Below are 13,764 nucleotides of genomic sequence, written 5' to 3' on the forward strand. Positions count from 1 at the left end.
TGATGGTTCCGCCGACAATGTTTTGCGGCCGATTTGCGCACGACACAAGATCACAGCCATGTATCCCGTCCGTTCAGTCGGCCACATCCGTCCATCACGACTGCCGTGTGATTTTCATGCGCCAAGCATCGTTTGAACAGTACTTCCGTACGTACATACTAGTAAAAGGGCCCGTGTATTGCAACGGAACAAAAAGAAAATATAATCTTTAATTGTCATGATCACATTTTGCTGCATCACCGAGATACACGGTCATTCTCAATTTCGTGAAATCATAAATTTTGTTAAACTCGTGAACATTATTCAAATTCATGAACACTTTAACAAAATTGGAATTTCATAAAATCAAAAACAAATCATGAACACATTATACTCTTTGTTGCAATATTTTTTTAAAAAAAATTGTGACATTTTTTTAACAATTTTCTTGAATCGGCGAACATTTCTAGAATGGACGAACATTGTTTTGGAAATTGGGTGGGACAATTTTGGAAATTCATGAACATTTTTCTTGATTTAACAAATATGTTTTTAGTTAACGAACATTTTTCGAAATGCATGATCATTTTTTGAATCAGCAAACATTTTATTAATGAATAAACTATTTTGTAAGTCACGAACAATTTTTGAATTATTAGGAAACAATTTCATTCATAAACATTTTTTGAATTGGCGAATTTTTGTTCAGTTTCATTAACATTTTTTAATACATGAAAATTTTAAAAATCATGAATATTTTTTGATTTCCTGAACATTTGTTTTCCAAATTTCAAACATTTTGTGGATAAGAAACATTTTAGAAAAAATCATGAATATTTTGTGAATCCACAAACATTTTATGATTTATAAAATATTTATTTTGAAATTCTAATTTTTCAAATTTCAGAAATTATTTGAAGTCCCAGATTATTTAAAGTAGCAAAAAATACATAAAAGGAAAGTAAAATGAAAAATAATTAACAAAATTTAAAAAACAGGCAACCCGGACATGGGCCGGCCAAAACGAGCGCTCTGCATCTTCTCCCAGCGTGCAGAGCGTAGTATAGGAGGCCCCTACTGCATGGGCCCGCCCAGGCGGGGGATTCCCCCGTGTGAAACATTTTTTTATCCCTTATAGGTGGCATTAATGGGTAATATTTTTCAACTTTCGGGGCAATTTTTGTGATGTACCGCAAGAGGTAACAACTCTTTATTATTACTAGCAAAAAAGCCCGTGCGTTTAACGGGAGAGAAAAATATCACACATCCTTAACCCAATAAGCACGGCTCAAGACTCCTCAGATCCATCTCCTCTGTTTCCACACACACACACCCCGCCCATGTCGCCTCTTGCCCTCCTTCCCGCTCTTGCCAACGGTTGTCGCGGTATTGTAGCATATCAGTTATGGATAAAAGAATATGCAACCAGCGGAATACTACAAAAATTGACTTGAAGCAGAAGATGAACTGCACATAAAAATGTCCAAATTAGCCACGGAAAAGTATAGAGGAGAACTCACGCGCCCTGCTAGCCGCTGCCTCCTCCTCCACAAAAAGAGCTAGGGTTTCTGCCTCCCGTCGGTGCCGCTGCAGATCCGCTCCTCTCCGGTGGTCCTAGGGCCATGATGGCACGGTGGATCTCGGCAAGGGCCGGTGGGAGGGCTCCGTGTTTAGTCGTTTCTTTCAATTTTGTTAGGGTTTGTGTCCTTGTCAGAAAGATGAGACTGGGGCGACTCCCTGAAGATGGAATAAAGGTCTCCCCACCTAGACATCGTTCCAACAGCAACATATAAGGCTTGAAAAATAAGCATGGTAAAGGTTATACTTGACATTTTCATTGAACTAAAAGCTGTAAAACATTATTATAAATAGTAGCAAGCAAATCTCAACAAAAGAAAATGACGCTCCAAGCAAAACGCATATCATGTGTTGAATAAAAATATAGCCTCAAGTAATTTTACCGATGAACGAAGACGAAAGAGGGGATTCCATCCGGGGCATCCCCAAGCTTAGATGTCTGGTTGTCCTTGAATATTACCTTGGGGTGCCTTTTGCACCCCCAAGCTTAGGCTCTAGCTACTCCTTATTGCATAGTCCATCGAAACTTCAACCAAAACTTGAAAACTTCACAACACAAAACTCAACAGAAAACTCGTAAGCTCAGTTAGTATAATAAAGCAAAGGGTTAATTTGATAAATGCCACTCCAATTTTGGGGATTTCGAGAAATTCCACAGCAATTTCCAAACTTTGAAATATACCATTTCATGTCATTTCCAATGGCATTTTTCGAAGTCTGCAGTGGCGTTTTTCAAAGTTTGCAAAAATTGCACTGGCATTTTTCGAACTTTGGAAATTGCAGTGGCATTTCTCGGAATTGCCTTAATTGTAGTGGCATTTATCAAATTAACCCTAAAGCAAATCACCACTTAGGTACTGTTGTGAATTCATTCTAAATTTATATTGGTGTTATATTTACTGTATTCTAACTTTTCCATGGTTCATACCCTCCGATACTGAAAGTGCAACTATCCCTAGGTGGTTTTGGTAATTCCTAACAACATATAGCTCATTGAGCTAATGCTATTCCAAGATTAATATTTTAGGAAAATCTCAATGAATGGCATGGAATGGATGAGGAAAGTGGACCCCTCAAAATACTAAGGACAAAAAGATTGGCTCAAGCTCAAAGCTCAAGACTCTACATTTTATATTTTAGTGATCCAAGATCACATTGAGTCTATAGGAAAATCCAATACTATCAAGGAGGGATGAGGTGTTGTTTGATGAGGTTCTTGCTTCATAGTGCTTAGTGATATGCTCCAAAACCCTCAACTACCTTCCCACATCCACATATGACCTAAACTAAATGTCAAACTCGGCCCCACCGATTCTTTCTATCCGGCGCCACCGAGTTCAGATGTCATAGCCACTGCCACAAACCCTAGGCAAATCGGTCTCACCAATAGGGATCTCGGTCACACCGAGATGGGGTTGTAATCTCTCTATTTCCCTTTGTAACGTTTCGGTCCTACCGAGATGAGCGATCGGTCCCACCGAGATTGCAATGTAAACTCTCTATTTCCCTTTTGTAACATTTCGGTCCCACCGAAATGAGCGATCGGTCCCACCGAGTTTACCTGACCAACTCTCTGGTTAGCTTATTACCAAAATCGGTCCTACCAAGTTTGTGTAATCGGTCACACCGAGATTACGTTATGCCCTAACCGTAACCATATCGGTCCTACCGAGTTGCATCTCAGTCCCACCGAAAATCCTAACAGTCACTAGGTTTGCTAAATCGGTCCGACCGAGTTTCTCAATTCGATCTCACCGAGATTGGTAAATTGTGTGTAACGGTTAGTTTTTGTGTGGAGGCTATATATACCCCCCCCACCCACTCTTCATTCGGGGAGAGAGCCATCAGAACATACCTACACTTCCAATACACATTTTCTGAGAGAGAACCACCTACTCATGTGTTTAGGCCAAGATATTCCATTCCCACCATATGAATCTTGATCTCTAGCCTTCCCCAAGTTGCTTTCCACTCAAATCTTATTTCCACCAAATTCATATCCTGTGAGAGAGAGAGTTGAGTGTTGGGGAGACTATCATTTGAAGCACAAGAGCATGGAGTTCATCATCAACACACCATTTGTTACTACTTGGAGAGTGGTGTCTCCTAGATTGGCTAGGTGTCACTTGGGAGCCTCCGACAAAGATTGTGGAGTTGAACCAAGGAGTTTGTAAGGGCAAGGAGATCGCCTACTTCGTGAAGACCTACCTCTAGTGAGGCAAGTCCTTCGTGGGCGATGGCCATGATGGGATAGACAAGGTTGCTTCTTCGTGGACCCTTCGTGGGTGGAGCCCTCCATGGACTCGCGCAACGGTTACCCTCCGTGGGTTGAAGTCTCCATCAACGTGGATGTACGATAGCACCACCTATCGGAACCACGACAAAAACATCCGTGTCTCCAATTGCGTTTGAATTCTCCAAACCCTTTCCTTTACATTCTTGCAAGTTGCATGCTTTACTTTCCGCTGCTCATAGACTCTTTGCATGCTTGCTTGAATTGTGTTAAGATTGCTTGACTTGTGCTAAGATAGCTAAAATCTGCCAAAGACTAAAATTGGGAAAAGGATAGATTTTTAATTGGTCAAGTAGTCTAATCACCCCCCCTCTAGACATACTTTCGATCCTACAAGTGGTATCAGAGCTTTGGTCTCCATTTGCTTTGATTTCCATAGCTTTTGGTGGTCATCGCCTTGGTTTCACAACCTAGGAGAGTATGGCGTCTAGCGAGGGAAATTATCACCGTAGAGGTCCTTAATTTGATGGTACTAATTTTGCTAGTTGGAAGCATAAGATGAAAATGCACATTCTTGGACATAACCCCGCTGTTTGGGCTATTGTGTGTGTTGGCTTGCAAGGTGAATTCTTTGATGGGAGAGAACCGAATCGTGAAGCTACCGCGGAAGAGTTGAAGATGCTACAATACAATGATCAAGCTTGGGATATCCTCTTCAACGGATTGTGCCCCAAAGAATTCAACAAAATCAGCCGTCTTGAGAATGCAAAGGAAATTTGGGATACTTTGATTGATATGCATGAAGGTACCGACTCCGTCAAGGAATCCAAGTTGGATGTGCTTCAAAGTCAACTTGACAAGTTCAAAATGAAGGATGGTGAAGGTGTCGCTGAGATGTACTCTAGGCTTGCTCTTATCACAAATGAGATTGGCGGCTTAGGAAGTGAAGAGATGACCGACAAATTCATCATCAAGAAGATCCTAAGAGCCTTGGATGGAAAATACGATACCGTATGCACATTGATCCAAATGATGCCAAATTACAAAGATCTCAAACCAACGGAAGTCATTGGAAGAATTGTTGCTCATGAGATGTCACTCAAGGATAAGGAGGAGCTCCATAACAAGTCAAGTGGTGCTTACAAAGCCTCATGTGAAGCTCCACACATCATCAAGTGAGAAACAAACCTTCAATGAAGAATTGAGCCTAATGGTGAAGAACTTCAACAAGTTCTACAAGAATAGAAGCAAAGAGAGAAGTTCCAAGTCAAGGTCCTACAATGACAAAAGATCTTCTAGTCGAGAGCGGAACTGCTACAATTGTGGAAGACCCGGACACTACTCCAATGAGTGTATGACTCCCCACAAGAGAAGATAAGATTCTCCCAAAAGAAGAAGTAGAAGAGAAGAATCACCATCAAGGGAGAGAAGGAGTAGGGATGATCAATATGAACGAAGACCCTCTCGGAGAAGCAAGGATTCAGAAAGGAAGGACAAGTCATCAAGGAGCTACACAAAACGAAGACATCAAGCTCATGTTGGTGAATGGGTATCCGGCTCCGACTTTGACAATGACTCCGAGAGAAGCTATCACTCCGACTCCGAATATACTCAAGATGAAGGTGTTGCCGGTCTAGCACTTGTGTCAACCAACTCCTACGACATATTTGATTCACCAAATGAAGGAATTGGAAGATGCTTCATGGCTAAAGGTCCAAAGGTATCACACCCCGAGTATGTTGATTTCAATAGTGATGAAGATGACTTGTTAGGTGATGATGATTTACTTGTTGACAACTATAGTGATGAATACTATGATGAAACGAATGACAATGATAAGGAGAAGATTGAGTCTCTAACTAAAGAACTAGACACTCTTAAGTTAGCTCATGAAACTATCTTAGGAGATCATCGAGAACTTTTAAGGACTCATGAGAAATTACGTTTTGAAAAGCTCAACCTTGAGCAAGAGCATGAGTTCTTAAAGGCAATCAATGATGATCTTCGCAAGAAAAGTTCTTCTTACATTGCCAAGCGTTTACTCTTATCCACTTACATGCCTCAAGTCAAGTCTAGTAACAAGAACAAGAAGGATTCTCCTTCTAGTAGTAACAATAATCATGCTAAATCAAATATTGTTGCTTCTAGTAGTTCTCTTGATTCCACTAATGATTCTCTTAGCCAAGATACACTTGAGCAAGAAAATAGCTTATTGAAGGGAATTATAGAGAAAGGTGTTTACAAGAGCCTTGCCGGGAGTAAGCAATTCGAGGAAATTGTACGCAAGCAAGGAAGGCACCGGAAGAATCAAGGTATTGGTTTTGAACGAAAGTTCAATGCCAATGGAGTTGAGTGGGAAGAAGATACCCCAAGACGAAGTTTGTTCCTCAACAAGAGAAGTATGATCCTACGTCTTCCAAAGGGACACAACCTCAAGATGATCTTCCACCACAAGACCACAAGCAAAAAGGCAAGGACAAGCTTCAAGAGGAAATTCATGCATTTGAAGAAGCTCCTAAGGCCTTGGTCAAGTGGGTTCCCAAGACTACATCAAGTTCCACTTCATCAAGTACAACTACAACTCTGAGGATTCCCATCAAGATGGTGTGGATCCCGAAGAAGAAGAACTAGAGAGTTCTTGAGGGTGACTCCGCCAACATACTTCACTCTTATCATTTTGGCAAGAACAAGTGCAATCAACTTCCACATCTTGCACTAGTTCAAGGAGTCACAAACCCTCTTGTTGGTAAGACAAGGCACAAGGTAACCTAAAGCTTTCATAGACATCATCTTGTGTGTGCATCACTCTATGTCTATGGATATCCTTGTTTATTCCTTGTGGGACTAACCCGTGTAGGTATTGAAAGTGCAACTCACTCCAAAGGATAGCTCCAAAGGATCTACATCAACATTGAGCATCCACATCTTCAACATCTAAATGAAGTCATCATCGACAAAACCCAAGGTTAGTTCATCCCTCTTAGGGGGGATCTCACATCTAGGGGGAGCTTTACTTTAACAATTGAGTTAAAGCAACTCTAATGGTGTGAACACAACAACGCTTTATGTAAAAGTGGTAACCCCACTTGTGCTTAAACGATGAGTATGACCTATGATCAAATGTTCTCATTTGACTCCTAAGTCAATATACTCATATATAGATGACCTAGTCATCGCCAATTGCTTGATAGATGCTAGAACTGTTTGTGCATGCTTTGCCACATATTTCATTTGTCATTTTATTGTGTGAGCATGTTGGTTGCATAATTTACTCATTCGAGGACATCCACTTGTTGTTTTGATTGATTGGGTTCCTTTTCTTTTGGCCAAGTGGATGGACAAGAATGCCTAAGAACCTTCTCTAGCTATCCATGCTTTTCTCGTCTCAAACTCTATTCATGCTACATCACAAAATTTGATCAAGTCAGATTCGAACCACTCTGTGTGAGGAGCACTCGGAGTCCCCGATTTGTCATAGACTTAAACTTCCAAAACTTCTTTGTGCATTTCGGTCTGACCGATTCACCCATTTCGGTCATACCGAGATCACTAAGTCGATCTAGGTTTTCAATCTCAGTGCAACCGATTTGAACTTTTCGGTCACACCGAGTTTCAGTAACTGCTTGCATTTATGCATCTCGGTGCCACCGAGTTGTTCCACTCGGTCACACCGACAGGGTCGGGCTATATATACCCACGGGCAAAATTTTGGAAATTTTCTCCGAACCCTTTCGCTCGCGCTTAGCCCGCTCTGCCTCCAGGGTTTCCGGATCGTCCTCCTCGTCGCCAGTTGCCTCCTGCCGCTGGTCTCCGCCGCCGTCAACGGGAATCATCCCTGCCGTTGCCGCCGTAGCGAGTTCATCACCGAACTAGGGTATGAACTCGATCATTGTGCTATCCTTATCTGATTCCTAGCACATTGTGTTTGCCATGTATCTTGCCATGATTGAGATCATTCTATCCTTCGAAAACACTCCGTAGTTTAGTCGTGAATTGAGAATTTAGGGTTAGGTTTCCGCCGAAACCATCTCGGACCCACCGAGTTGTGGAACTCGGTACCACCGATTCGGCTCAGGCCATTGCACATGTGATTCTTGGTCTGACCGAGAATTGCAAATCAGTGTGACCGAGTTCAGGACTTTGTGATACCCTAGCAGTCTGGGTGCCACCGAACTGTGACTCGGTCTGACCGAGTTCACTAGTTTAGGTTCCAACAGTTGCTTCGGTATCACCGAGTTTACAAATCGGTTGATCCGAAATGCTTTCTGTGGAAAACTAAAACTAAGTTTTTGACTCATTCTTTTGCAAAATCCTCTACATTTTGTGATGCTCATCCACTCTATCTCATCTATATCTATTCACAGGGTCTGCTGTCAGTGTTTGTAATATGTCTGATCAGAGTGACAGCCAGAACAAGTCAGAGGAGCAGGTTCACTTGAGTGAGGGCACTAGTCCCTCTAGCAGCTCAGATGATGGTAGCAGGAGCACCCCAAGCAACTTACCCAAAGCTGCCACCAGGGCCAGAAATAAGAAAACTTCTGAATCTGAGGATGAAGACTATGTGGCAGTTGAGGATGAGGCCACTTCGAAGAAGAAAGTGGTTAAGAAGGAATATAGCACTGCTGCTGCCACCAAGCCAGGCATGAAGCAAAAGGTTCCTGCAAAGAGAATTCCCATGTCTAAATCCAGAGCCTCTACTCAAGTACATTTGGAATCTGAATCCAAAGAAGCTGCTGCAGAAGGGAAGAAGAGGAAAGAGAGGGTCAAGAAGACCACTGCTAGAGTGCTTGGGAGATCTTCAATCATGAGAGATTCTGAAGAGGAAGAGGAAGAGGAAGAAGATGCTGCACCAGCACCCAAAGCTCAGAAGCTTATGGGTGATGCCATCAGGGCAGGGGCTGTTCCATCTAAGCCTAAGACTGCTCCTAAGGCTACTGCTCCAGCTCCAAAGCCAAAACCAAAGAGGAGCACCAGGAACATCCCTGCTGAGGAGAAGAACAAGGCCCCAGTGCTTGAAGCTGAAATGGAAGAAGAAGATGATGAGTCACATGTCTTGAGGAAGTTGAAGCCAAAAATTCCAGATCATAATGATGCTCATCCTGTAGCAGAAAACATGAAGATCAGAAAGGACTCAGGATTGAGGCTATGGAGAGAGTCTGATCCATATGCCACCAGGAGAAGGACTGCTGTGGACTACAGGTTCCATACAAAGGAACAACAGGATTTCTATGAGATAGTGTTGCTTGACAAGAAACCAATAGTATGTGACATGAGATGGGTCGATTGGGAGTACATCAAGGAGAATGATGAACATTATCCAGGTGTGTATGACATTTTCAAGGCTTGTGGAGTTGATGAGTTTGTGGCTCAGAAGCTCACAAAATGGAATGATGAGCTTATCATGCAGTTCTACTCCACAACTCACTTCTACCCAGATGGAAGGATTGTCTGGATGTCTGAAGGTACGAGGTACCAGACGACGGTTGCTGAATGGGCGAAGTTGATCAATGCCCCAAAAGAGAGTGAAGATGACTTGGATGTCTATGCCAACAAGAAGAAGGATCACAACACCATGGCACATATGTACAAGGAGATCCCAGATGCTGCTCTTGAGACACACAAGTTTGGATCTGTACATTACCTTCTGTCAGGCTTGCCAACTATCAACTGGATCCTCATGCACACTCTCTTGCCAAAGTCAGGAGATCACAAGATGATCAGAGGCCATGCAATAAACTTGTTGCACATTTTTTATGTTCCACAAAAGTTCAAGGTCATGAGTCTTATAGTTGAAACTATCAAGAGGACAGCTGCTGACCAGAAGAGGAGTTGTGGGTATGCCCCACAAATCCAGGAGCTGATTAACTCCAAGATGGGCACCGACACATATCTGCTGGACAAGGAGCACCTGCCCATCTACCCAGAATTTGAGGACAACACTGTGGTGATGGATGAAAATGAACCATCTTTTGTGCACGCACAAGCCAAGAAGGAGAAGGCAAAGGCTGAATAGGCTGCAAGGATGCCAACTACTGAAGAAGCATCTCAGTATCTTCTGAAGAGCAAGCAAGATCAGCTTGGCTACTTGATTGCCTCCACTCTGAGGATTGAGAAGGGACTGGCCACCCTAACTCAAAACCAGGAGAGCTTGGAAAGGATCGTGGAGCAAAAGTTCTATGACTTGGATGTGAAGGTAACTGAGATCCAGTCCATTGTGGAGCAACTTCAGGATGATATGCAGGAGAGGGAGGGCAAGACAACCACTGATGCATTTTCCAGAGTGCCTAGAGATCAGAGGTCAGTTGCAGTGCCAGTAACAGACACCAGAGCCACTTCATCTGCACCAGCTACAACTTCAGTGCCACCAGCTCCAGCACCTACTCCATCAGCTCCATCTACATCAACTGAAGCCTTCGTTCTTGGAGTTATCCGGACACCACCACCTGAAGACCAAGCCTGAGAGATGATTTAGTGCTATGCATTTTCTAGGAACTTTTTTGGTAACTTGTTGCCAGAGGGGGAGAAAAATGTATAAATCATAGGCTTCAAGAGAGCGTTTCTTTTTATTCTCTCTTGCTTTGGTGGCTGAATTTTATTTGCTTTGCTTGTTTGAGATACTTTTTGTCTGTGTGATACTTGGATGATCATGTGTGTTTGATCATATGTTACATTAATGCTTGTTGGATGACATTATCATTTTATCCCTATATGATCATTCACTTTGCTTGGTGATGAGTGCATGTATTTAATTATTATCATTTTGAGCGCTCCACCAAGATGTATGTGACATGGAAGAGTAACCCATGAGCCTAATTCTCTGTGCATTTGCAGTCCAAAGCAAATCATAAACTATGCACAAATTTAGGGGGAGCTCTTGCTTTTCACATACTTCTCAAAGCGACAATGTTTTTCACTCTTATTATCATTTGTCGAAGCTTTGATCTATATGTTGTCATCAATTACCAAAAAGGGGGAGATCGAAAGTGCAACTATCCCTAGGTGGTTTTGGTAATTCCTAACAACATATAGCTCATTGAGCTAATGCTATTCCAAGATTAATATTTCAGCAAAAGCTCAATGAATGGCATGGCATGGATGAGGAAAGTGGACCCCTCAAAATACTAAGGACAAAAAGAATGGCTCAAGCTCAAAGCTCAAGACTCTAAATTTTATATTTTAGTGATCCAAGATCACATTGAGTCTATAGGAAAAGCCAATACTATCAAGGAGGGATGAGGTGTTGGTTGATGAGGTTCTTGCTTCATAGTGCTTAGTGATATGCTCCAAAACCCTCAACTACCTTCCCACATCCACATATGACCTAAACCAAAAGTCAAACTCGGCCCCACCGATTCTTTCTATTCGGCGCCACCGAGTTCAGATGTCATAGCCACTGCCACAAACCCTAGGCAAATCGGTCTCACCGATAGGAATCTCGGTCACACCGAGATGGGGTCGTAATCTCTCTGTTTCCCTTCGTAACGTTTCGGTCCTACCGAGATGAGCGATCGGTTCCACCGAGATTGCAATGTAAACTCTCTGTTTCCCTTTTGTAACATTTCGGTCCCACCGAAATGAGCGATCAGTCCCACCGAGTTTACCTGACCAACTCTCTGGTTAGTTTATTACCAAAATCGGTCCCACCGAGTTTGTGTAATCGGTCACACCGAGATTACGTTATGCCCTAACCCTAACCATATCGGTCCTACCGAGTTGCATCTTAGTCCCACCGAAAATCCTAACGGTCACTAGGTTTGCTAAATCGGTCCGACCGAGTTTCTCAATTCGGTCTCACCGAGATTGGTAGATTGTGTGTAACGGTTAGTTTTTGTGTGGAGGCTATATATACCCCTCCACCCACTCTTCATTCGGAGAGAGAGCCATCAGAACATACCTACACTTCCAATACACATTTTCTGAGAGAGAACCACCTACTCATGTGTTGAGGCCAAGATATTCCATTCCCACCATATGAATCTTGATCTCTAGCCTTCCCCAAGTTGCTTTCCACTCAAATCTTCTTTCCACCAAATTCATATCCTGTGAGAGAGAGTTGAGTGTTGGGGAGACTATCATTTGAAGAACAAGAGCAAGGATTTCATCATCAACACACCATTTGTTACTTCTTGGAGAGTGGTGTCTCCTAGATTGGCTAGGTATCACTTGGGAGCCTCCGACAAAGATTGTTGAGTTGAACCAAGGAGTTTGTAAGGGCAAGGAGATTGCCTACTTCGTGAAGATCTACCGCTAGTGAGGCAAGTCCTTTGTGGGTGATGGCCATGATGGGATAGACAAGGTTGCTTCTTCATGGACCCTTCGTGGGTGGAGCCCTCCGTGGACTTGCGCAGCCGTTACCCTCCATGGGTTGAAGTCTCCATCAACGTGGATGTACGATAGCACCACCTATCGGAACCACGACAAAAACATCCGTGTCTCCAATTGCGTTTGAATTCTCCAAATCCTTTCCTTTACATTCTTGCAAGTTGCATGCTTTACTCTCCGCTGCTCATAGACTCTTTGCATGCTTGCTTGAATTGTGTTAAGATTGCTTGACTTGTGCTAAGATAGCTAAAATCTGCCAAAGACTAAAATTGGGAAAATGATAGATTTTTAATTGGTCAAGTAGTCTAATCACCCCCCCTCTAGACATACTTTTGATCCTACAGATACCACCCATAGATTCATCAAAATAAGCAAACAACACAATGAAAACAGAATCTGTCAAAAACAGAACAGTCTGTAGTAATTTGGAAACTTTGCATATTTCTGTAACTCCAAAAATTCTGAAAATTTAGGACAACCTAGGAAATTTGTATATCAATCTTGTGAAATAAGAATCAATATTTTATCATGCTCCTGTAAGAAACGTAAATTATTTTATTGGGCATAAAATTTTATGTTTTTCAGCAAGATCAAATCAACTATCACCATAGACCATCCCAAAGGTCTTACTTGGCACTTTATTGAAACAAAATCTATAAAACATAATTAATACAATATCCTAATCATGTTAACACACACAAAAAAGTAGGTATAAATATTGGGTTGTCTCCTAACAAGAGCTTTTTTATTGCCTTTCTAGCTAGGCATGATGATTTCAATGATGCTCACATAAAAGATAAGAATTGAAATATAAATAGAGCATCATGAAGTATAGGACTAGCACATTTAAGTCTAACCCACTTCCTATGCATAGGGATTTTGTGAGCAAACAATTTGTCGGAGCAAGAATCAACTAGCATAGGAAGGTAAAGCAAGCAAAACTTCATGATTTTCAACACATAGAGAGGAAACTTGATATTATTGAGATATGTAAAAGCACATGTTCCTCTCTCATAATAATTGTCAGTAGCATCAGGAATGAATTCCATAATATAACTATCACATAAATCATTCTTTTCATGATCCACAAGCATAGAAATTTTACTACTCACCACATAATCAAAATTCTTCTCATTCATAATAGTGTTAGCAAATTCAACAAAAAAAATATCATGGGAGGCATAATGCAATTAAAAATTAAAATCATGATGACATGTTTCATGGATATCATTACTTTTTATAGCATACATGTCATCACAATAATCATCATAGATAGAAACTTTGTTCTCATAATCAATTAAAACCTCTTCCGAAATAGTGGATTCATCACTAAATAAAGTCATGACCTCTCTAAAACCACTTTTACCGTTATAATAAGATTCAACACCCTCCAAAATAGTGGGATAATTATTATCTAAAGTTGACACTCTTCCAAGCCCACTTTTATAAATATTGCAATCATCGTAAATAGGAGGCATGCTATCATCACAATAAATTTGCTCATCAAAACTTGGGGGACTAAAAATATCATCTTCATCAAACATAGCTCCCCCAAGCTTATGGCTTTGCATATCATTGGCATCATGGATATTCAAGGAATTTATACTAAAAACATTGCAATCATGCTCATCATTCAAATATTTAGTGCCAAA

The sequence above is a fragment of the Triticum aestivum genome, chromosome 2A (genome assembly GCF_018294505.1).
Source record: "Triticum aestivum cultivar Chinese Spring chromosome 2A, IWGSC CS RefSeq v2.1, whole genome shotgun sequence".
Classification (NCBI taxonomy): Eukaryota; Viridiplantae; Streptophyta; class Magnoliopsida; order Poales; family Poaceae; genus Triticum; species Triticum aestivum.